Source organism: Lontra canadensis, unplaced genomic scaffold (genome assembly GCF_010015895.1).
Source record: "Lontra canadensis isolate GAN:19392208 unplaced genomic scaffold, GSC_riverotter_1.0 scaffold120, whole genome shotgun sequence".
NCBI classification, from domain to species: Eukaryota; Metazoa; Chordata; class Mammalia; order Carnivora; family Mustelidae; genus Lontra; species Lontra canadensis.
In genome coordinates this window covers 784765-809505 of record NW_022631114.1, presented here as the reverse complement: position 1 = coordinate 809505, position 24741 = coordinate 784765, and positions in this window count along the sequence as shown.

The window sequence follows — 24741 nt, the reverse complement described above, 5'->3', positions numbered from 1 at the left end:
GAATCTGCATTCAGAAAACCTTCTGCAGATGATTTTGAAGTAAATGGTCTGCCAAGCTCCATATGAGAAATGTAGGCTCCAAACAGGCAGCTGCCCTTAGGCCCACTTTCATTCACAGGATGCAGAACATGGATATATTTATTTCTTATGGCTGCTGTTAACAAATGCTGCAAATCTGGTGGCTGAGTTCTGGAGGCCACAAGTCAGAAATTAGGGCATTGGCAGGGCTGTGCTCCCTGCAAAGCCTCTAGGGAAGAATCCTTCTTTGCCTCTTCCAGCTTCTGGTGGCTCCAGGAGCTGTTTGTTGACTTGTGACAGTGGTTTCACTGTCCGGTCTCTGACCCAGTCTTCCCTTGGCTGTCTCTCTGTGTCTGTCACTGTGTCTCTTCTCCTCATTTTGTAATGACGCCAGTCATATTGAATTAGGGGCTTTCCTACTCGAGCATGGCCATATCTTCATTAATTACATCTGCAATGATCCTATTTCCAAGTCAAGTCACTTCTGAGGTGCCGAGTGTTAAGACTCCAGCATATTTTTTCAAGGAACATGGTTCAACCCCAACCATGGGCCAGGTTTAAGGGAACTCTTAAGTGTTCAGATCGGGGAGGGCATAAGAGCTGTGGGAGTGGATGGGCTGGGAAGCCTAATCTCCCCAGAGTAGAAGTAATTCTTCCTGCCCCCTTCCCAGAGCTAGGGCAGGGACATGGGAGTGGGCAGTGGCCTGGTGGGCCCTGGGCCCTTGTTCCCCGGGCTCCTCCTCCTTCTCTCCAAGCCCCTGTTCTGTCTGTGAAATCTCTTGGCACTTATCTCTTGTCTGCGGGGCGGACAGCCCTGCTGAGCAAGAGAACAAAATGACATAGACCTCTTGTTTGGTCTGGTTTTTATTGAACAAACACCAGCCACTCATGGTCCTCACTTCATTCCATTGGGACAAGAGGACACCAGAAGCCATTCCTGGCAAAGCTGGGCACAGCTGGAACCATGCTACCAGCTCTGGCCCGTGAGGAGGGCCTCTGCACCCCCTCCTTGTGTCATTCTGTGGCAAAATATTGCATGGCCTGTGCGAGGGCTGCCCCAGCCTACGAGTGCCAGGAGAAGTGGCAGTGGGATGGGGCCTCTGCCTCATTCTGCACAGGGCTGTCATCTCTCCATTCTTAACCTTCCTTCTTCCTGAAGAGTGTCTGAGTTAAATAGAAGCTTCTGGGCCCAAGTGGGTATGGTGTCCGGGAGGTTAAAGGTCCAGTCCTGACTGCGGGGCTCGGTTCTCTACAAGCACTGGGGTCAGACAGCGCCTCCCAGGGTAGCCAGGCTCTCAGCAGCTGGTGTCTACTGTCCCCTCCTCAGCTGGCCTTGACAAGTGCCAATTGTCCCAAGAGGCTCCTGGCAAGTGTCTGTGCCCTCTGGGCTGGTCACTCCTCTGCTGCCCTTACTTCCCCCACTCCCAGCCTCTACTCGAGTCAAAACCAGCATAGTAGTCACCAAAAAGGCAACCTGGGCCCTTTTTTTTCACTCAGCAAGTATCTACTGAATGTGAATTTTGTGTCAGGCACTTAAAGGTATTTGTTCCTTTGGCTCTTCGAACTGCCGTGTGAAAGCTCTAGACGTCCTGAGTCCAGAACCGTGTACTTGGCCATCTCCTTAGAAAGACAGGGGACATTTGGGAATGTCCAGGGGCAGTTTTGGTTCTCACATCTGGAGGCGAGGGCGCGGCTGCCAGCATCTAACCCTAGAGGTAAGGGTGCTGCTGACCATCCTGCGGGCACAGGACAGCCCCCAGAGCGAAGACTTATTGGCCCAAATGTCAAGAGTGCTGAGGCTGAGGAAGACTGGTTTGGGAAATGCTTTTTCTAAAAGCTCTTCATCCACACTCCTTCTCTTCCCCGGCTTCCTTGCCTTGTCCACTGTGCCCTGGCCTGTTGGCCTTTGCTCCAGTCCTTGAGGCCAAGTTGTGCCTTCCTTGGGACCCTGGCACATGCTGCACCCTCTTCCCAGAAGCTCATACCCTCAGAGATCTCCCCAGAGTTGTGTCTTCTTGTTACTTGGGTCTCAGTTTATGTGCCACCTCCTCAATGAAGCCTTCCCTGACCTCCCAGACCGAAGTGCCCCACGTGCTCTCTATCACATTGCCATGCTTTTCTCCAGTCCTGGCACTACCACCACTGACCTGTTATTTATGTGTGTGTTATGGGGCTCCCCCTGTCGGATGGAAGCTTCATGAAAGCAGATCCCTTGTTTGTCACCTGTCCTGCCTGGCTCTGGGTAAGTGTTAGTGATTGAAACAGTCGTATGGCTTTTCTGTTTAGTGATAGGCTCAGCATGAGCTACTAAAGGGCACCGGGGGAAGGGGGGCCACAGTCGGTTGAGCATCTGACTCTTGGTTTCAGCTCAATTCGTGATCTTGTGGGTGGTGGGATCGAGCCCCATGTCAAGTTCCACACTCAGTGGGGATTCTGCTTGGGGATTAGTTCCCTCTGCCCCTCCCCTTGCTAGCACTCTCTCTCTCTCTCTCAAATAAATAAATCAGTCTTTAAAAAAATCCAGTATTAATCGTGTCTGAAGCAAAGCTGTGGCATCCTATCTACCACACAGGGTCATGCCACCTACAGTACCGGCTGACCGCCCGTGCTTGGGCTCCCCTGCAGGCTCCCAAGTCTCACTCCCCAGTAAGCTTCTGTCTTCCTCCACCTCGCGTCTATGAACTTGGTCCTCCTCCCACCCCAGGTCACATGACTGAAGGAACCCCTCTCCAGCATAGAGTGATAAGGAACATCCAGTCGTGTCTCCTGTAGCTCACGGGTTTGCCTCTGACAGTTGCCTGTGTCAGACTGCATGGACTTCTGTGTCCCCACCTTTCCTGACCTCTAACCTCCATGCTAGTCATGAACACCCACCTTTTTCTTGATGTCCAGACTCCCACCTGCCCTCCTTGAGCTCACCCCGGTCCTTCTAGCTAGTTCCTGAGCTGAGATCTCAGATGGCTTATGTTGTGGTCAGTGTCACAGCCCCCAGAAACACAGCAATCACATTTCTTCGCTATTTATTTTGTAATCATTTTAGGCTCACAGGATATTGCAAAAACAATACGAAAGGTCCAGTGTGCCCTTCATCCAGCTTCCTCCAATGGCAGTGTCTTACTTGACCATAGCAGGAAATTGTCATTGGTCCAGCAGTGTAAACTAGACTGGAGACCTTATTCTGACTTTCAGGCTTCTCTAATGCCCATGTCCATTCACAAAGGGCTCTGATGTCTAGCTTACCAGGGAATGGAGGTCCTTGTCCAGAGCTAGCAGAGAAGCTGGAATAAAAACCATGCCTTTCAGCTCCCACTTGAAAGCTCACAAATGAGAATCATAAAAATATCAAAAAACTTATGGTATGATTACATGCCAGGCACTATTCTTAGCACCTGATGTATATTAATTCTTTTAGTCCTTACAGAAGCCTTATAGTGTAGATACTCTTATTATCATCCCAAGATTACAGATGAGGAAAGAGAAGCACAGAAAGGTTAAATGACTTATGCCAAGTCACACAGCAGTAAAGAAGGGAGCCAGAATCTGAGCCAGGCAGCTTGTCTGTGCCCCTTTAATTCTCTTAAACCCATGTTTCCCAACCAAGGGCACACACCATCTGGGGTCATAGGGTGGAAAGCCAGGGGGAGGGAGAACCAAAGCATGAGGTTAACATAGTGCCAGATTTGAGGAAGGTAGCATACCTGTTAGGTTAACAAGAGCATCCATAATAAAGATGAGAATGCAAAATCCTTGCGAAGTTTTAGGATATAATGTGGGATTTTATTTTATTTATTTGTTTATGTGTATTTATTTATTTATTTGAGTCTGGGAAGGGGCAGAGGGGAGGGAGGGGGACAAGCAGATTCTGTGCTGAGCACACAGCCTGATGCATGGCTCCATTGCACGACCCTGAGATCATGACCCAAGATGAAATCAAGATGTTCCCTGTCCCATCTGCCCCAGCCTTCTGGAAGGTTATTCCAACCAGACTTGGCATTAGTGGATGAAAAACTAGTAGTTTTACCCACTTTGGCTACATAATGATTATGGTAGCTGCTATTTATTGAGCACCTACTATGTGCCAGACAATCTTTTGCGTTTGTGAGTTAAGGACACCATCTTATTTCATCATACCTGGGTCTCTCTGAGAGGTGGTTATCATCCCCATTTTGCACAGGAGGAACCTGAGATTCAGAGAAGTTAGTGACCTGCCTGAGGGCACACTGTAAGCAGGTCCTGAAACAGATTCTACACCACTGCCTTGTATGTGTGTGAGCATCTGTGCCTAGAGACACTCACGCCTCCAGCCGGAGGTCCTGAGGAAACCACGCCATGGAGCAGAGCCAGAGTATTTACGACTCAGAAACCTGGGAAGGTGTTTGTATGCACGGTCTGTCGCCGGTGGGATGCCTGTAAACCTGATTGAGGAACAGCCCCAGTGCTCACCCCCAAGAACAGTGGGGGGTCGGGGGGGGCTTTTTGGGGTTTTGTTGTTGTTGTTTGTTTTTGTTTTTACTTAAACCACATAGGAAAAGCTTTCACAGTAGGGAATGAGGGAGAGAAGGCTGAGGCCCTGGTCTGACAGAGGCCAGTCCTAAGGGAGACTACAAGGGAGATGGGAGGCTGCTTCCCATCTGAGATGGCAGCTGACCTGGAGGAGGATTTTATTGCTGCTTACCACCCTAAATTCTTTAGAGATCTGTGAATTTCAGAATTTTCTTAGACTCAGAAACAGGCATGCAGTTTCTGTATCTTGAGTGGGGACGTCACCATAGTTACCCTGCCCCATAAACTTTTTCATTAAATGACTCTCACTTCATTGGTTGCTTTTATTCACCTCTCTTTGCAATCAAAGTAGCTCTGCAGTGTCTTCCCTGGGAAAATCCTTTTCATTTTGATCAAAAAGAACCATCTCTAGTAACAATTCTTTTCTTCTTACCGTGTCCAGAAGCAGTAGGACAATTAATTATTTTTCATTCTTAAACACTATCTTAATTTCCTCATGTGCCCAGCCAGCAAGAACCATTTCTACATCTTTTGGCAGAGCAAAGGGGACTGGAGCAAGAGGAAGTAGTGGGTTAGAACTGGCCTGCAAAGCCATCTGAGTCACCCTCTGTCCTGGAAGAAACAGTGGCTCCACACCAGCTGACTAGAATAGAGGTCCGGATAAGCCAGTGGGTCCAGAAGTATGTCCATGGTTTCTGGACAGCAAGGACCCACTGCCGGAGCCCAACTGTATGCAGAGGACAGACGCAGGACTGGGTGGCTAGGTGGGCAGCCCGTCTCAGAGCCCAGAGATACCAGCATGAAGGAACGACGGGTCAGGCCCAGGTCAGGAGTCCAGGAACACAGGGATCAGATCCAGACACACCACACCCTGTTTTCACTCCCAGTGCACAGTCAACACTCAGTATTTCTTGCCTCTTCTCTGCTTCATGTCTCTCCCTCCTCCACACCTTGGTGAATCCCACTGTGAGCCCATCCCTCCCCTCAAAGGTCCCCCAGCCTCAAAAGCTCTTCCCGACAGCAAGCACCCCATCCTTATCCACCCCGGCCTTACAGCCCGAGGTTGAAGGGTACCAGAAGGCGGACCCTGGTCCTTTTTCTGGGACGTGATGGATCTCCTTCCTGAGCCATATGCTGACTTGTGTGTTAACCACACTGGGCCAAGAGGATCTGAAGACATCACACACACTTCTGCTTCCAAGGGCAGTTTTGCAGCCTTTACCAAGAGGGAACAATTTCACAGCAGTTGTGGGTGGCTTAGAGTTCAGGTGTTTTAAGTAGTTCATATTTGAGAACTGGAAACTGGTCCAGCTCTTCTTAGAGTGTCTGGACTCTACTGTGCACTGTGGAGAAAGCAATTTCCAAGTAGGGACAAAGAGAAAAATATTTACCATTTTTAGTGTGATGTTAAGAGTGAGTTAGTCAAGGGAAATCTGGGTTCCACTTGTGAAACTCTGAGGACCATCCACCCCATTGGCCATGAATGGTCCCTGGGTCCTCCTGATTGCCAGCTTCTGTGAAAGAGCAGGATCCCCTTCAGAACCTACTGGAAAGCCCTTCAGACGGTCACTCTTCAAAGCCACCCCACAGTCTGATAGCTCACCGGGAGAGAACCCAGCCCCAGGGGACTGACAGGTAGCCCAGGGGCTGCTTTCTGTCATGAACCATTTACTTCAGACCCACTGAGTCTCCCCCTGGGCCATTGTGGAAATGCAGATTCCTGGGCCCTATCCCATGAATACTGAATTAGAACCAGTGACCTGCCTTAAAAAATCATCTCCCAGGGACACATTAACTGGCTCAGTCAGTTAAGCGTCTGACTCTTGTTTTCAACTTGCGTCATGATTCCGGGTTATGGGATCGAGCCCTGTCTCAGGCACCATGCTCAACGTGGAGTCTGCTTGACATTCTCTCTCTCTCTCTTTCTCTCTCTCTAAGATAGGTAAGTCTTTAAAAATGATAATCATAATCTCCAGGTTCTTGTTACATTCCCCAAACTCTGAAGACTACGGTCCCAGAGGTTCCAAGTCAGATCTGCTCCACTCCAAAATGGCTCCGTTGCTGGAAGTTGGTCTTTGCAGAATTATTCTAGGGGGTCTTGGAACATTAGCTGGAGTCGTACCATAAATACTAAGGGGGACGCACTGTCAGGCCAGGTCCTGATAACAAATGAGCTCAAACAGTTGAGGTGACATGTTATGGTTTGGTAGTTTTTCCATTGAGCAAGTCGGAGTTCTGTTTTGCAGGTCTGGTTTCTCATTTCTCACAACCAGACAAGGAAGCCAGCTCATGGTTGCTTTCCAGTCCTGCCTCATTTGGGACATACTCTGGCTTCAAACTCTCAACTCTTTGCAGAAACTAAAACCATACTCTAGCTTCAAACTCTCAACTCTTTGCAGAAACTAAAACCATACCATGGGAATACTGAAGTAGGATTCTGGAAGCTTTGTTCCACAAAAGGAATGCCAAAAATGGTTGAGCAGTTGATAACATTTCAGTAAAAAGAGCACCATCCCCCAGGTGGGCCCTTCTGCAAGACCATTGTCACCTGGTTATGCGTGTTCTGCAGGGGTTGTGGTCCCACCGTGCCCTGGGATTGCTGCAGGGACAGGTGGGGCCACACCCAGCCCACAGTGCTGCACTGTGCTCCTGCCCCCTGCACCTGCCGTGGCCAACTGAAATAGGACTTTCAAGAACTACACATGTTTATCTGTTTTCAGCCATTTTTGGTTTTTCTCATAGTTCAGTGAGAGAGAAGTTCATCTCAGTAATCCTATTAGATAGACTGCTTCTACCATCTCCTTTAACAAAATAAATAAAAATAGTCTTCAGGGCATCTGGGTGGTGCAGTCCGTTAAGCATCCGACTCTTGTTTTGAACTCGGGTCATGATCTCAGGGTCGTGAGATCGAGCCCTGCATCAGGCTCTGTACTGGGCACAGAGTCCGCTTGAGATTCTTTCTGTCCGTCTCCCTCCCCCAACTTGCTCCCTCTCTCTAAAATAAATAAATAAATCTTTTTTAAAAAATTTAAAAATAAACTTCATATTTTTAGGGCAGTTTTGGGTTCACAGAAAAAGTGAGCAGAAAGTACAGAGTTCCCATATACCCCCTGCCCCTACACACAGGTGCAGCCTCCTCCACTGTCCACATCCCCCACCAGAGTGGGACGTTTCTTACAATCAGGGAATCTGCATGGACACATCGTAGTCACCCCAGATCCATAGTTTACATTAGGTTCCGCTCCTGGTGTTGTACATTCTGTGGGTTTGGACAAATGTGTAATGACATCTGTCTACCAACGGACAGAGGAGTTTCACTGCCCTACAAATCCTCTGTGAGCTCCTGTTTATTCCTCCCTCCTGCTAACTCATGGCAACCGCTGAACCTTTTCCTCCCTCCGTAACTGTGCCTTTTCCAGAATGTCGTACAGTTGGACCATCATATCCTAATGGACATGGAGACTGATGCAGAGAGGTGTGTGGCGGCATAGTACGACATTGCCAGAACCTGGATCTTCTGACCCCTGACCCCACACTCCCTCTGTGGGAATGCTGCCTGTGAATCCCTCCACCCCCCACTGAGATGATTTCAGACCTGGGTGGGACAGAAGTAAGGTGAGGGTTTCCGTGAATGGAAGAATTGTAGAGGATGTTCAATTAGGTGGAAGGTCCATGGGCTTGATTTCCCAGCTCAAGGAAGCTGACAGATGGGAGCTTAAAAGCATTTTAAAACTAAGGCAAAAAAAAAGAAAAAAAAAGACATTGCTTCAAAAAATCACACCTAAATTCTTGGGACAGCAGGCTTAAGGCAAGTGTTCAGAAATTCCTTTACTAATACCTGCCTTTCTTATCAGCACCGAGTTGAGGCACACTGAGGGAAATAAGCTTTTGACGAGCCCAAGAGCATGGCGTTCAGCCTCTTGCATTTTTGCCAGTTACGTTAAAAATAACCTCACAATTCCAGTTCAATTAAAGAAGAAAATACAGGGAGTGGAAGGGCAGGTAGGGGAAGGAATCATGCCAGTTCTCTGAGACTGATGGCCAAACCCTCTTTGACTTCAGCGATGGAAGTCAGGATGCTTTATTAGCATGAAGCAAAAAGGTGGTGGTGGGGGGTGCCTCCCCTGACTCTGTCTTCCTAAGCTCCATGACCTTGAGTTGCCACTTAGACTCTCTGCAGAAGGACATTTGGGCAACAGTACACATAGAGCTCTGTTCTGGAATCGTGTGGACTCGATTTCTGGATAAGATGTTTTCATCCCCTGTCAACCTCAAGAAAGTGAGGGTGAGTAAAGGGAGCCCATGGTCTAGAAGTCACAGTCTGTAGCTCTAGGTTGGTTCATCTGTTGCTTCTGCACGTGACCTCTGATGGTCACTTCACTGCTCTGGGCCTTTCTCTGACTTGCCTCCTTTTTGAAAGGAGGTGGCTAATTCTTCACACTACATCATCTCAAAGATGTCTGCATTGTCTAGGGGTCAGTGCCTCTGTGGCCTTTCCTTGGGCACAAGTTTAGAGCTAGTGAGATGGGGATGGAGGGATGGCTGTCTTGACCTTCAGGTTTCCTAAAGCCTTCCCTAAAGAAGGAAGGAACCAGGAGGAGGAAAGGCATTTCTTCTGCATGACTCCTTGGAGGGAGGGCCTCTTTAGTGATTCAAGGAGGATACCTGTGCCCTACCAGGGCTTCAAAACACACACATACTCTCTCTCCAAATGCCTGGTTAGGGACTGAATTTAGAATCATCAGGTCACTGTGTATTTCAAGTTCCGGTCCTGGGGATTTCATTTCCCTCTCCTCTGTAGTTCCTCCATCTGCCACCTGAGAGCTGATCTATATTCCATGAAGTTCACAGAGTTCTTGGAGTAAAGAGTTCCAGAAATAGAAATCATCACACACCCAGGCAAGGAAGGAGGGCAAACGTAGGAGACTATTATTCTTTTTTGTAAAAACTTTCATTGCTTATTTATCTTTTTATTATGGAGAATGCCATGTCTACCAAGTGGAAAAAACAGTTCAAGGAACCACATGTATCCCTTATCCAGCTGTAGCAATTAGCAGCTCATGACTAGTCTTGTCTCAGCTGTCCTCCCATCCATTCTCCTCCCATCACGTTGCTTGGAAGGCAATTCCAGATGTCATATCACTTTTTTGAAGTATTTCTAAATGTATGTGTTTCTAAAATTAAAAATAAGTACCCCCTTTTTAAAAAAAACCTTACAGCATCATATAAATTACTAGTATACAGATTCCCTGAATTATCTCATTTTTTTTGCAGTTTGTTGGAATCAGGATTTTTTTTTCTTAAGTTTTTATTTCAACTCCAGGTAGTTAACATACTATGTAATACTAGTTTCACGTGTACAATTTAGTGATTCAACACTTACATCCAACCCCCTGTGCTCAGCACAACAGGTGCCCTGCTTCCTTCCCCTTCACCTGTTGCCCCCATCCTCCCACGCACCTCCCTTCTGGTGACCATCACTTTGCTCTCTGTAGCGAAGAGTCTGTTTCTTGGTTTGTCTCTCTCATTTTTTTCCTTTTGCTCATTTGTTTTGTTTCTTAAATTCCACATATGAGTGAAAGCATATGGTATTTGTCTTTTGACTGACTTATTTAGCTTAGCATAATACACTCTAGCTCCATCCGTGTTGTTGCAAATGGCAAGATTTCATTCTTTCTTATGGCTGAGTAATATTTCATTGTATGTAGATACCACATCTTCTGTATCCATTCGTCAGTGGGTGGGCATTTGAGCCATTTCCATAATTTGCCTACTGCAGCTAATTCTGCTATAAGCATTGGGGTACATGTCCCTTTGAATGAATGTCTTTGTATTCTCTGGGTAAATAGTATTGCAGTTGGGAGATTGTAGCATAGTTCTATTTCTAGATTTTTTTGAGGACCCTCCATACTGTTTTCCAGAGTAGCTGCACCAGCTTCCGTTCCCACCAGTTCCCCTTTCTCCACATCCTCGCCAACACCTGCTTTTTCCTGTGGGGATGGTTTTAGCCATTCTGACTGGTGTGAGATCGTATCTCGTTGTGGTTTTGATTTGTATTTCCCTGATGCTGAGCAATGTGGAGCACTTTTTCATGTGCCTCTTGGCCATCCGAATCAGGATTTTTTCCTCTTTCTTTTTTCTTTATTTTTTTCCCCGTACAATTTATTTGTTGCAGAGAGAAGTTTATCGGTCTTGAGAGTGTTCCACAATCTGAATTTTTCGGATGACATCTCTGTGGTGTCATCTGAAATATATTAAAATACATATGCCTTTGTCCTCTGTATTTCTATTAGATGTAATAGATAAAAGCTGGGTTGGATTCTGGTCTCATTCTCTATGTGCATTTTGTTTTGTTTTTTGTTTTGCCAGAAAAATTGATACGTGGTTCTGTGTGTTTTCACCACAAGATGCATATTTTCAGGTTATTTGTTTATAATCCAGCAATTAATCAGAGACTGCAAAATAGTGATATTCTAGAATTTTCTTTTCATTTTACTCACTGGAAAACTTCTGTAATGAGTAATTTCCCTTCATCAAATATTTCACTTTCCTGGAGTATAGTTCATGGTGAGATACATTAATTCTTTCCTGTTTTTTTCCAAATCATTTTTTAAAAAATAATAAGTTGGCTTCATTCTCCAAAGGTAGCTGAGAAGTTCTTCCTAATGGATTTTTTTTTTAAATAAACTAATGGATTCAGACTATTTGGGATTCCGACATACAAATACGTTTGAGTATCTTCCAGCTTTTAGCTGTGTTGATATTCTATTGTCCCATCTTTGCCTAGAGGAATCGTGTGTCCTTTTGACCTGACTCTTTGATGGCTTCCTTTCCTTCTGCTATGACAATGTGTTCCAGAATCATCTTGCACATTTATTGCTCCAGACTCAGAATCAGACTTTTTTTTTTTTTTTTTCCCTAAGAAGCCCTGTGTCCTTTTAGTGGGAAAAGGTATTCTGAGGTCCCAGTCAGGGTTCAGGGAGTGCTGTTTGCTCTCTTCTGCTGGAGATTCTGGCATGTAATCGTGCCCTGGTTTACTCTCCAACCCCTAATGGTGAACTCTTGTCTTCTTTCCAGTCTTCTGCTGTTACAAGTAGTGCTGGAGCAGAAACCCTCTGCAAATGTCTTTTGGTATCTCTTGGGACTGATTGTCAGAAGTGGGATTATTAGAGCAGAAGGTAAATGCATACATCATTTTGCTGGACAATACCCACTGCCCCTTCGTAGGAGCTGTAACCATGTACATCTGCACGTGCAATGATTCATAGTGTCTGTTTCCCTGTGGCCTTGCCAGCTGCAGTATATTGTCAAACTTCTGGACTTTTGCCAATTTGGTAAGTGACAAATAGTGCAGTTTAAACTACATTTCTCTTATGAGGTTGATAGTTAAGTGCCACTTGCCATTCTTTGTTTCCCCAGTTTTATTGAGATATAATTGGCATAACGTTGTACAATTTGAGGGTGTATGATGTAAGGATCTATGTATATATTGCAAAATGATCAGCTCACAATAAGAATAGTTAATATCCATTGCTTCACACATAGTTAGAACTTTTTTCTTGTGTTGAGAACTTTCAACGTCTACTGCTTCCGAATATACAACATGGTATTATTAACTATAATGGCCAAACTGTACACGACATTCCAAGGTCATGTTTATCTTATATACATTTCTTTATCTGTGAACTGTCTGATCATATCTGCAGCCTATTTTTTGTAAGATTGTTTTGGTCTTTGTTTATCTAGTTTCAAAACCTCTTTTATATTAAAGATACGAACTCTTTTGAGGTATAACTTACATGATTTCCCCAAAGTATTTATCTTTCTACTTTGCTTAGGGTGTTTTTTTTTTAAAGGATTGCAAACATTTTTATTTTCATGGGATCAAATTTATCAGTCTTTCCCCTGATCAGTCTTTGTCTGATTTTCAAATATACCGTCTCTGGAGAAAATACATATTTTTATATATTAAATATTTCAGAAAGATATATTTTAACTTAAAAAAGGGAGTTTTCTCATTTTATTGTCATTGTGAAAATTTAAGACCCCCCAGGGCCTGATATGGCATTGACAGATCCCTGTCTGAGTCAGCAATGCCTATAACCAGAGTTAGGTCGGGTAAGGACTCACCATACAAGATAGGGTCCATTATTTAATGGTGACTGTGGCCATCTGAGTGGGTTTGTCTCATATTTATAAAACTTCTAATTTAAGTGCAAAACGACATTGTGGGCCCACCTGGAAGGCTGTGAGATGGCCCTGCTCATGCTCTCGTCCATCCATCCATCCATCCATTCATCTGTGGTTAAAAACATTGCTTTGTTGACTATCTGCTATGCCCTGGGCACAGACCAGAGCAGTTCACCAGTTGTTATTTTTATTTATCTGTTAACTTGCTTTCACTGGTATATTACGAGAGGTATGAGCTACAACAACAAAGGACACTTCGTTCAAATCTATGTTGATTAATGATTGTCTATGTGCTAGATGTTATGAAAATATATCAAGATGTTTCTAATGGCATCGCTTTTCTAGTTCACTCTGTGCTGTCACACAACACGGTTTTATGTGTCATCGATCATCCTTAAGTGGGTCATTTATGAGCCCTGTGATGGCCGTCCTTTGCTGCTGTCATTTAGCTTATTGGTATTTTCTGCTTTTCACAGAAAATAGATCTTCCTAAGTAAATATTCAGTCTCAGAGCACAATAGTCTTCCCCTGAGTAAGCTTGATTGTTGTAAGTATCCAAACTATTTTGCGTGCTCTGGGAAGCCTACAGAGCAGCATGGCTTCTGCGATACAGCATCTACTGAGTCTACACAAGCTGTCAGACCTATGACTTTCATTTTTAGTGCTGATGAAGAAAAGTTGAAAAATTAATCTCTAATGGGTGAGAGATTTTAATATTCTGAGTTTTTAAGACCCAACGTTTTGTCTCTTCTCTCATCCGCACATCACATAACGCCCATTGCATATGGTTTGACACATGGAGGGAACCCCTCCATACAGCCCAAAGGCTAGAGCAGATGGGCTCAGAGGATGCTTGTGCCCATCCTGGCTGCCCGAAAGCCCACAGGCTGACACTCCACTTCTGGGGCCTGTGCTCATTTGCTCCTCAAAGGGGACTGAGGCTCCAGCTCCATGGGCCAGGGGAAGAATACAGACAACGGCACATAACCAGTAGCTATTTATTCAAAGTCTACCAGGATCCAGGCTCTGCCCTAAAATAAAAGTCCCGTGCTACTTAGATCACGGTCCCCAGACAAATGGCTTTGGTACCTCCTGAGAGCTTGTTAGAAATGCAGAATCTTAGGGGTCTGTCCAGGTGACCAACCGACTCGGGATCTGTAATTTCACAAGATCCCTGGGTGGTGGTTTTACATGGGAAGCCTGAGGAGCATTCTCTGGAGAATCAAGATGGACATGATCCCGTCCCTGCCTCAGAGAACCAGGACAACGGTCCCGCTCTAGGAGGTGAGCTGTGTCGCCCTCCCATCTCTAAGGAATAGATGGTGTACCATAGATATGGGTTTGACAGATCAGTTCACAGGAAGGGGGGGCTCTTCAGGCTGGAGTGGTCAGGATTGGCCTTCGGAGGGGATTCCAAGCGGTTCCCGAGTGCTGGGTAGGATTTGAGCTGAAGGGAGGTGGAGGGCATTTCTAGAGGCAAGACCGTGGCCGGGGCTGGAAAGGAAGCCGCAGACGTGCCCCGGGCTCAGTGAATGACCAGACTTGCCTGAAGCCAAGTGTGTTGCCAAGCAGTTTGCAGGACTGCTCCCTTTGCAGAGTAGAGAGAGGTATCCCTGAAAAAACGCAAGTGTTTGGGGGACTCGCAAGTGTATTTCGTTGTATGACTTTAAGGTAGTTTATGTTGCACCCACGGCATTAGTTCCTGCCCTGAGGAAGAGCTTGTGGCTCAAGCCTGCCCCCGAGCCTGGCAGGGTGTGGGTCCCCTCAGGGAGCTCAGCCCACAGGGCCACCACCCAGGGAGCCACTGGAGGGACTTCCGTCCTCGGGGCGGAGTGCTACCCACAGGGCCACTCTAGAGAAACCATCCTGCTCTGGAGAAGAGCCAGGGGTTCTGGTGGGGGCTTTGGAGGGGACGCTTAAAGCATCCTCACACGTGCATCTAGGGTGTTGATTCTGAAGATGGTGAATGCTTTGGTTCCTCGGATCGCGCCAGCATCTGGGTACCTGCTACCCGCTGGGTACCTGAGTTCAGGCCCATGCTTGTGGTGGTTCTGTTCCGTGTTTATGCTGTCAGGAGTGTATTAAGATGACATTGCCCCTTTCTGACTCTAGCACTGATTCCTTTAGCCCTCACCTGGCCAGACAGCTGGTGGATCCCGCTGGCTTTAATTCCCACAGCCTGCAAAAAGGAGACTTTTAACAAAGGCTTCTGCTCTACACTCTTACTAACACGGGCCAGGGTGGACACCATGTGCAGGCAGCATTTTACCAGCGGGCCCCACTGACAGACGAAAAGAGGCAGCAGGGAGAGGCCACTGCGGTCCACTCAGCAGCGGGGAAGCTGCCAGCCAAGCCTTTCCCACGTAAGCACAGGGCTGTCAGGAAGCAGCTCAATTGGAGAAGAAGAGAGGATTCCAGACCAAGAAAGGAAAATGAACACATAGCTCCTGAGTACACGGAAGGTCAGCAAGACCCCTTTGGGGCTTAGGAATGGAGCTGGGCACCAATGTGGGGGACCGTCCGGACATCTCCAGACCCTGTGATAGAAGGCGACTCACCTGTTTCCTCCAGCACATTCTGGTCTCAGAATGTTCCACTTGGAATGATTTTTTTTAAATTTTATTTATTTATTTGACAGAGAGATCAAGATCATAAGTAGGCAGAGAGGCAGGCAGAGAGAGAGGGGGAAGCAGGCTCCCCACTGAGCAGGGAGCCCAATGTGGGGCTCGATCCCAGGACTCTGAGATCATGACCTGAGCCGAAGGCAGAGGCTTAACCCATTGAGCCACCCAGGTGCCCTCACTTGTGACAATTTTTAACCCATGTCCCTGTTCCTGTCATAGTAGCACACCCCATGCCCAGTTCTGCAGGGCTAGTTAGGAAGACACAGAACAGCCTTCTGCAGCCACTCTTGGCCCAGACACCTCTTTCCGAGAAGGAGTACAGCAATGGCTTGGGATCCCTGCCTTTGAAAACTGCACACGGCCCTGAGAAGGACAAGGAAGACCAGCCACACCTCGGAAGCAAGTGAACAAGTGGGAAGGAGCGCCCAGAGGACAAATGTGGTCAGAGTCCTTCCCCTTGTCCAGGCCATCCTTCGCCCTGCCATGCTCCAGGCCAAGAAGCCCCCTGTGAGCAGTTGCCAAGGCAGTCCTTGTCTGAGAAGTCCCAGACTAGCTAGCTCGACCTCCGTTCCCTCCAGCCACGGAATGGTCCTGACCACCACGTTACAAATTCACCTCTTGCCTTATTTCCACCAGATTTCCATGGCACAGTTTCTTGATTGAAATTTGACTTTATTCCACCTGATTTCCCCATCTCTCGGCTTCCAAGCATGAGCCCGATAAGGAGCAAAACAAAATAAGGGAACGTTTTTTAAATCCAGATTTATCAAGGCATCCAGTCCATGGGGCGTGGCTTCCTACCTGCTTTTCCAACCTCTTCTCTCAATGTACCTCCTGCTCACTTTTCCTGTGACACCGTCGTCCTCTCCATGTGTCCCTTCTAGCTGGAATGCTCTTTGGCGAGTGCCTTAAAGCCTGGTTTATTTTCCTCTCAACTTGCCGTTTAGTTTTCACATCCTTTAGGAGACCATCCCTGACACCCACAGACCTAGCACATCACCCCATCTCCTCCTTTCACTTGCTCGTTGTCTGGCTCTCCTGCTGAAATGTAAGCCCCACGAGGGCAGATGCTTTTTAGCCTGTCAAAGATGAACAACCAGACATTGGTTAAAACATTTTATACAGTGACTGCTGACAGGAGGAGAAAGTATTGAGTTCCATTCCAATTTGTGCAGAGGCTGACCAAGTGATTTAAAAGGAGAACAAGGAGGGGCACCTGGGTGGCTCAGTTGCTGAAGCAACTGCCTTCGGCTCAGGTCATAATCCCAGGGTCCTGGGATCGATCCCCATGTCGGGCTCCTTGCTCAGCGGGGAGCCTGCTTCTCCCTCTCCCTCTGCCTGATATTCTGCCAGCTTGTGCTATCTCTCTCTGTCTGTCAAGTAATTAAATAAAATAAAATCTAAAAAAAAGATTTAAAAGGAGAATGAGGAGTTGGGAAGGGGGATAGTAGAGGGAGTCAGGGAAGGGGAAAATTGCAAAAAGCAGGAAGAGAGGGTATTGATATGAAACCCACCAGAGTTTGCCAACTGGCACTTATCTAGTTAGGCTCCTACCCTCCCACAGAGGCTGGAAGATGGGAGCCATAATTTCAAGTGTTGGCTAGAACAAACAGTAGATTCTTTGGGCATCCTTGAATCTTCTCTGACAGGCACTTGGAGGGAGGCTAGGGTCATCCCAGAGATGGGAAGCTTGAGCTCTTAGAAACTATGTCAGTGCCTGTTCAAGGCTTCATAGGCCAAGATTGAGGCTCAGTTGAGGCCTCAGAGGAGCCTGGCTAGAGTTTAGGAAAGAAGAGAATCTTTGTCAATGTCGACCCACCAGTACAGTACCAGGCACGTAGAAAGTGCTCAATTAGTATTTATTGAATCAGCGGGCAAATGAGTGAATGAATAGCAGGAGGGGCATGGGTAGAGGGGAGGGTGCAGAAGGGAGGGAGAAGCTCTTCCACCCATGGAGGACCCCAGGATGGAGGGCGACAGCTCAGCAGACCCTCAGGCCATAGAATGGGGTCCTGTCCCTGCTGGGCTCTCCCCCAGAGCTCTGCAATCTCTGTACAATGTGTGTTCACAGAGATGCCTCAGAATCTTCAGTGACCTTGACTCAATGTCATTGATTTGAGGGAAAAGAAATTTCAAAAGAACCAGCATCAGGTTTTAATGCGAGCATGTTTACAGCAATAACACATCTGTTGTGTTGAAAGGCCAACCAGAAAAACAGAAGCAGCTGATCGACACCCACATTTTTATCCTTAACAAGATCAAATAGATCTATCCCTCTGATAAGCTATACAAACCGAAGTAGGAATTAACACTGAGCTGCTAGAAAACCCTGCTGGGTCTCGTCCTCACCTGTGATGTACTGTAAATATAAGTAGGGGAAGAATGTGTTGGCATGTGGAAATCCACTGGGACTCCAGGAACACTGGAGAGATTTTTAGTAGGTGGTTAAACTGGCGAATATCAACTCTGGCGGCTGAGTGATTTCAGAGGAGAAAGAAAGGAAGCATCTAGGACAGCTGCAGTCATCATGTTGACCAGTACATCCCTAGTACTTACGGATCTTATAACTGGAATTTTGTGCCTTTTGACCACAGTTGTCCAGTACCACCCACCCACCACTACCCCTGCTCAGACTCTGCTCACCACAGACTTGATCTCTTTCCCAATGACTTTATTTTGGTTTGGTAATTTTTTTTAGATTTCACATGTAAGTGAGATCATAATAGTATTTACCTTTTTCTGTCTGATTTATTTCACTTAGCATAATGCCTTTCAGGGTCCATCCATGTTGCCATTGATGGGAGGATTTCTTTGCTTTCTTATGGCTAAATATTCCAGCGTGTGTGTGTGTGTGTGTGTGTGTGTGTGTGTGTGTGTGTGTGAGAGAGAGAGAGAGAACAGTGAGGGTTACATAAAATATTTTAAACTTATAATACCCTATTTTATTTTATTTTTAAAAGATTTTATTTGAGAAAGAGAGAGATTACACATGCACACACGTCGGGGAAGAGACAGAGGGAGAGGGAGAGAGAGAATCTCAAGCAGACTCCCCGCTGAGGGCAAAGCCAGATGCACAGTTCGATCCCAGGACCCTGAGATCATGACCTGAGCCAAAATCAAGAGTGGGATGCTTAACTGCCAGAGCCACGCAGGCGCCCCTATAACACCCTATTTAAAACTGATAAATTAAGTTCAACAGAATTTGTAAACTTTACAATTTTCCTTCTTTTCCCCCTCAAATTTTAAGTTATTGCTGTTATGATTTACTTTTTTTTTTACTATTATATAACTTATAACAGATTATTATAGTTATGGGGTTTTTTACTTCATTTTTTTAAACTTTTAAACTAGAGTTGTAAATGAATTATGTACCACTATTACCATATTGCTGAATCTAACTTATGACTGTATATTTACCATTATCAGTGAGATGTACATGCCTTTTGTGTTGTTAATTAGCACTCTTTGACTTCCACACAAAGAACTCCCTTTTGTGCCCCTGGAAAGGCAAGTCTGGTAGTAATGAATTCCTTCAGCTTTTGTTTATTTGTGAGTCTTTATCTTTCCTTTGTTTCTGAAGGACAACTTCACCAGGTATAGGATTCCTGGTTGACAGTTAGTTTCCTTCAGTGTGTTGAGTATGTCATTCCTTTCTCTCTGGGCCTAAAAGTTTCAGCTGAGAAATCCACTATTAGCCTTGGGGAGATTCCCTTGAATGTAACTTCCTTCTCTTCTCTTGCTACTCTTAAAATTCTTTGTCTTTGACTTTTGACAATTTAAATCTAATGTATCTCTGTGTAACCCTATTTAGGTTTAGTCTGTTTGGGATGCTTTAGACCTCATGGACCTGGATGTCCATTTCTCACCCCAGGGTTAGGAAGTGTCTAACTATTACTGCTTTAAATATACTTTCTGACCCTTTCTCCTTCTCTTTTCTGGAATTCCCATAATGAGAATATTGTTTGTTTTCAGTGTGTTCCATAATTCCTGTAGGCTTTCTTTTTCATTCTTTTCTCTTTTTGTTCTTCTGACTGGGTTATTTCCAGTGTCCTATCCTCCAGGTCAATGACGATTTCTTCTGCACGGTCCAGTCTGTTTAAAACTCAGTGGAATTCTTCAGTTCAGTTCCTGTATTTTTCAGCTCTCAGAATTGTTTGTTGATGGCTGCTGTTACCTTTTTGGACTTCTCATTTTGTTCATGCATTGTTTTTCTAAAATCATTTTGTCGTCTGTGTGTGTCTCCTTGCTCCTTGCAGTTCACTAAGCTTCCTTAAAAGGATTATTCTGAATTATTTGACAGTTCATAGTTGTCCATTTTCTAGGGCCTGTTATTTGGAGCTTTATTAGTTTCCTTTGGTGGTGTCCTATTATAAAATCCTTTCAGATTTTCGTACATTGGTAAATGTGCATTTGCGTAATGGGGTTCCTCTTTCAAACTCTACAGATTTGCTTTGGCAGAGGAAGGTCTTCACCAGTCAGCTCAGTTTGGGTTTCTGAGTGTTTCTGCTGGTAATGTCCTTGGGCAGGTGGGGCCTGCCATAGGGTCAGTTTTTCGGTGAGGCAAGTGTTTGAGCTCAGAAGACAAGGATCAGGAGGTGGGGAATGCCACTGGCTGAGAACAGTTGGATAGGTCTGCTGGTTTGATTTCCTGCCCAAGTGAGGCAGTAGGGTGGGCTCCACGTTTGCCTGGTTTCTCTGGTCAGCCTGAGTAAGTGGTAGGAACTGGGTGCTATATTCAGTAGAGGGGGTCTATGAGTTAGCCTGCCTGGCCTGGAAGGGTTAATAGGCCAGGACCCAGAGCCTGTCATCTCATTGCATGGGAACCTGTATCAGTCCAGAGTATGCACTGAGCTCCCTGGTCAGGAGAGGCCACTGGCTTTGCTCTGTAGACAGCGGCAGCCGGGGACTGTGCTCTGAGTTCGGTGCCCCTGTCTGTCTGTTGAATGGGCTTCAGAGCTTCCATGTGCTGGTTAGCCTCTCTGGTCAGACATGCTGAAGGCTGTACTCAGCAATGAGCAGGGCTATGAATTGGATTCCCTGCCCCCAGACACAGCAGGGGAAGCAGCTCTAAAGCTGGTAAAGCTTTGTGTTGTTTTAACTCAAGCTGAACCACACCCCAAGTTCTCTGGCCAAACAGGGTCACTGGTGTTACTCTGCACACTATCAGCCCACCTGCCTCTCAGCTGGAATGTCACGGGGCCATATAGCTTCTAGAATTTGTCTCCAGGACTTTGGGGCAGACAGACCAGAAAACACTCTGCACAGAGGGCAGGGTCCTGTCTCAGCCCCCTTCTCTCCCTGGGAAGGGGTGGGGACATTCCAGGCTATTCTTAATTTCCCAAACCAGCTTTCCAGTTGGGAGGGGCCAGGAGCTGCCCTCTGCTTTGGCTGTGAATAATCCCTCTCTGGGTACAAAGCCCAGGAATGCTCCCTGCTAAGTACTGGCTTTGTGTTGGGGGGGGGGGGGGTCAGTTCTGCCTGCCTGCCTCTTGGCTTGAGTGCCTTTGAGCAGCACTGCTTCCAGTAGGAAGCATGGGAAAATAGGGCCTGGGAGGCCCTCCCCACAGCAGGTGGAGCTGTGACTCAGCGCTCTGCCTGGTCTCGGGCAAGCTGGGCTCTTGGGCTGACAGAGCTCCTCGTTTGAGGATTCGAATCAGGCAGATCTGTGTGGTGCCAAGTTCCCTGGTCAGACTGTATCCTCCACCTGATTCTGCAGATGAACAAAACCGCTGGTTGGCATCACTGTTTGGGCACTGAGGTCTGAACTTGGCCTGCCAAGATCGGGCTGCTGGTTGTTGCAAGCCCCTCCGCCCTCCTCCATCACCGTCAGATTCCCAGCGGTTGAGACCCACAGATTCGCCTGCAAGCCCCCTGGTATGAGATCAGAGTAGCGGCTCCTACGAAGTGACCCACAGTGCTGGTGGAGGCTGATTTTTCCTCCTGGGTTCCCGCCGGAGGAACCAGAGACTTGGGGGACACCGCTCTGCATGGTGTTGCGCTGGCCTGAGGCAAAAGCAGCACGGCCAGTGCGTAGCAGCTTCTCTTCCCCTCTGACACATTGATTCCAGTCTCTGTGGTGTAGGGGGTTGGGGTTCTTCAATCTCACCTCCATGTCGCTGATTCTCTCGATGGTATCTTGTTCTTGAACAACCATTAGCTGTGCTTGTGAGGGGGGGCGTGAGTCACGAATGTCCTATGTCGCTGTCTTGGTAACATCACAAGTCCCTTTCTCCTTTTTTAATGCCTTCTGTCAGTTCTTGCAGCAATGTCTGAGCAGCCTCTTATGTGCCCTGCATCCTGCAAGCACCAGAGATGGGGCCAGAGACCAGACTCCTGTCCCCCTGGGCTCATTCAGAGCAGCAAGACCGGAAACCAAAGAAATAGGTGCACAACAGCCAGTCTAGGGAAAGAGCGAGTACTACAGACAGATGACCGCCCATGAGTGACCGTCAGCACACTGACCTCACTTGGGGGATGGGCAGGCCCAGAGGAGGCATCCTCCAAGAAGTGACACTTAAGGTGAGGGTCAGAGAAGGAGTAGAAGAGAACGCACAGGTCAGAAAGAAAGCATGTTCCAGCAGAGATGAAGGTGCCAAAGGAAGAGGGTCATGTCTACAGAGAGGAGGAGGGTGGGCGATGGGCAGGGACCGGATCAGTGGGGCCTGGAGGGCTTTCACTTTAGTGAGACCCCTCTGGTGGCATCAAGCGGGGGAGAGGGGGTAGGACTCAGTGCCAAGAGGCCAGTTAAGACACTCTAATAATGGTGCTTGCAAGTGCACGTTGGAAAAGGAATTGGATTTGAATTGGAATAGATGTAGAGGAGAGATGAGAGTGTTTAAAACACGTGGATAGGCGGGCATCAGCAGCATTTAGTGAAAAACTGTACTGGAAGAAAGAACGTTTGAGCTACACTGGACTAGATTACCAGTCAGCCCCTTTGTACACTGCAAGGCTCAGGCTGGCTGATGGAGAACAGGTTGGCCGGGCATCAGAGTGTGAGGGCCATGGTAGGCAGCCGGGATTAACGAAGTCTTTTATCAGTCCCCTTACTGATATGTACTCAGTCTCTGGTGCTGCAGTTGCTGAACTGGGTGATCCAAAATTTTATTATCATTAATGCCTCATCGAACACACCTTGTGGCATACTGAAGCTGGCTCATACCATCCCCTTCCAATCACACGTCTCCTCCCAATTTCAAGTTCAGTGACATCACACTGATAGCTGGAAATCATCATCTTTACACCAAAGCAATGAAATAAATGCCACAAATCAGGGCTTTTATTTCCAGAGCTGGCGGACCACTTTCCAGGATATATAGTAAGATATCTGGGTTGTACCGTGTGAGGCCTTCAAGGATTTTGAAAAAAGGGGCACATACAAAACTCTTTTTGAAGACATTTATTTGTATGTTTGGTTATTAAAACCTCATCCTCTGTGGCTCTGATACACCAGTTCGCTTGGGAAGCCTCCCGCTTGGTGACCAAGAAATTGATGGAAGGTACCAGTCCTAATGAATTTGACTTCAGGCTCTAGGTATCTTTGTGAATGGGTAGATGGTCTAGTTCCAAGAAAAAGGTATAATTATACTATAGAAAATCATGCACCATAGGAAAAGGGGGAATGGGTCCTTATTTTTCTAATTATCATCCCCATTTTGGCACTTAGGAAAAAATACACGGAAGGGGAAAAAATACATAAAGTCTTGGGTAGGTATTGGCAGAACACTTGAAAATCTATAGCAACCTTGATTAACTCTCGTATTTTGGCTGCACGTAACCACCCTTGATAATCAGTGAGGCAAGCAGCTCGTACCTTGCTGAGGGGTGGAACTGGCAGAATCACGTGGGCGGCCAGGCCAGCCCCAGCTGCCTCACCCAACCAACAGGTGAGCCCAGCATTTGGCCCCGCCCCGTTCCAGGTCCTGGCCACGCTAAGGAGTTCTCATTAAGTCTGGGTCCTGCTTAATCCTCCTTCCACCACCCCGCAAGGAGGTCAGGGCTGTGCCCATTTCACAGAGGCAGGAGCTGAAATACCTAGACAGAGAGTGTAATTCTCATCTCTAGTAATTTAATGGGCTCCGAGGGCAAATATTGTAAGAATGTAAAAGCCCGGGGCCATGCGTGATAGCGGGTAGGTGCGCTATCCGGCTGGAAAGGCTGTAAGCAGTCACTTGTAAAAACCTGGCCTGTTTCTTTTTATAACATTTTGAGCACATATGTACTTAGGAAAAGTCAGTCAAAAAAAAAAAAGAAGAAGAAGAAGAAGAACAAGAACAAGAACAAGAGAAATAATTTTAAAAGTACTTGCTGAGGGGCGCCTGGGTGGCTCAGCTGGGCATCAGACTGTTGATTTCATCTTAGGTCCTGATCTCTGGGTGGTGGGATCAAGCCTGGAACTGGGCTTGCAGTCAGTAGGAAGTCTGCTTATGCCCCTCCCCTTGCTCCTCCCCTGCTCACTCATTCACATGTGCTCTCTCTCTCTCTCTCTCAAATAAATAAACAAAATCTTAAAAAAAAAAAGTGATCTGCTGTGCCACCAAACACAATAGCTACTACTATTTTTGTGAAAAACCTTGCATAGTGTAATAATAGATACCAATACATATATATGACTATAGTTCAGAACAAACTTTTAACTTAGGTTTTAAGAAGCATATGGGTTATTTATTTATTTTATTTTACTTTATTTTTTAAAGATTTATTTATTTTAGAGAGAGAGAGCGTGCACACAAGTGGGGGCAGGGGCAGAGGAAGAGACAGGCTCCCCGATGCAGGGTTCAATCCCAGGACCCTGGGATCATGAGAAGGCAGATGCTTAACCAGCTGAGCGAGCCAGGTGCCCCAAGATGTATCCTTTTGGACTGATGGATCTGGCACTTTTTATTTAGCATAATGTTTTCAAGGCTCACCAATGTCTTAGCATATCTCAGTACTCGTTTGGTTATAGCTGAGTAATACTGTGTTCAGTGGATATACCGTGTCGTCTATATTCGTGTATAGTTGATGGACACTTGGGATATTTCTGTTTGGGGCTAGTATGAGTAATGCTGCTATGAACATTCATGCACAAGGGCTTGTATGGACGTACATTTTTATTTCTCTTGGCTATGTACCAAGATGGAGAATTGCTGGGTCATAGAGCAAAATCTATATTTAACCTTTTCCAAAGTGTCTGTTTTCCAAAGTGGCTGCACATTTTACAATTCCAGCAGCAGTGTATGAATTTTTCTCATGTTTGTCCACATCCTTCCCAACACTTGTTATTATTGGCCGACATCTTGGTTCTAGCCATCCTAGTGGGTATAAGGTGGCTTCTCATTGTGGTTTTGATTTGCATTTCCCTGTTGTCTGATGATGTTCTGTATCTTTTTTGTGTGTGTGAAAGATTTTATTTATTTATTTGACA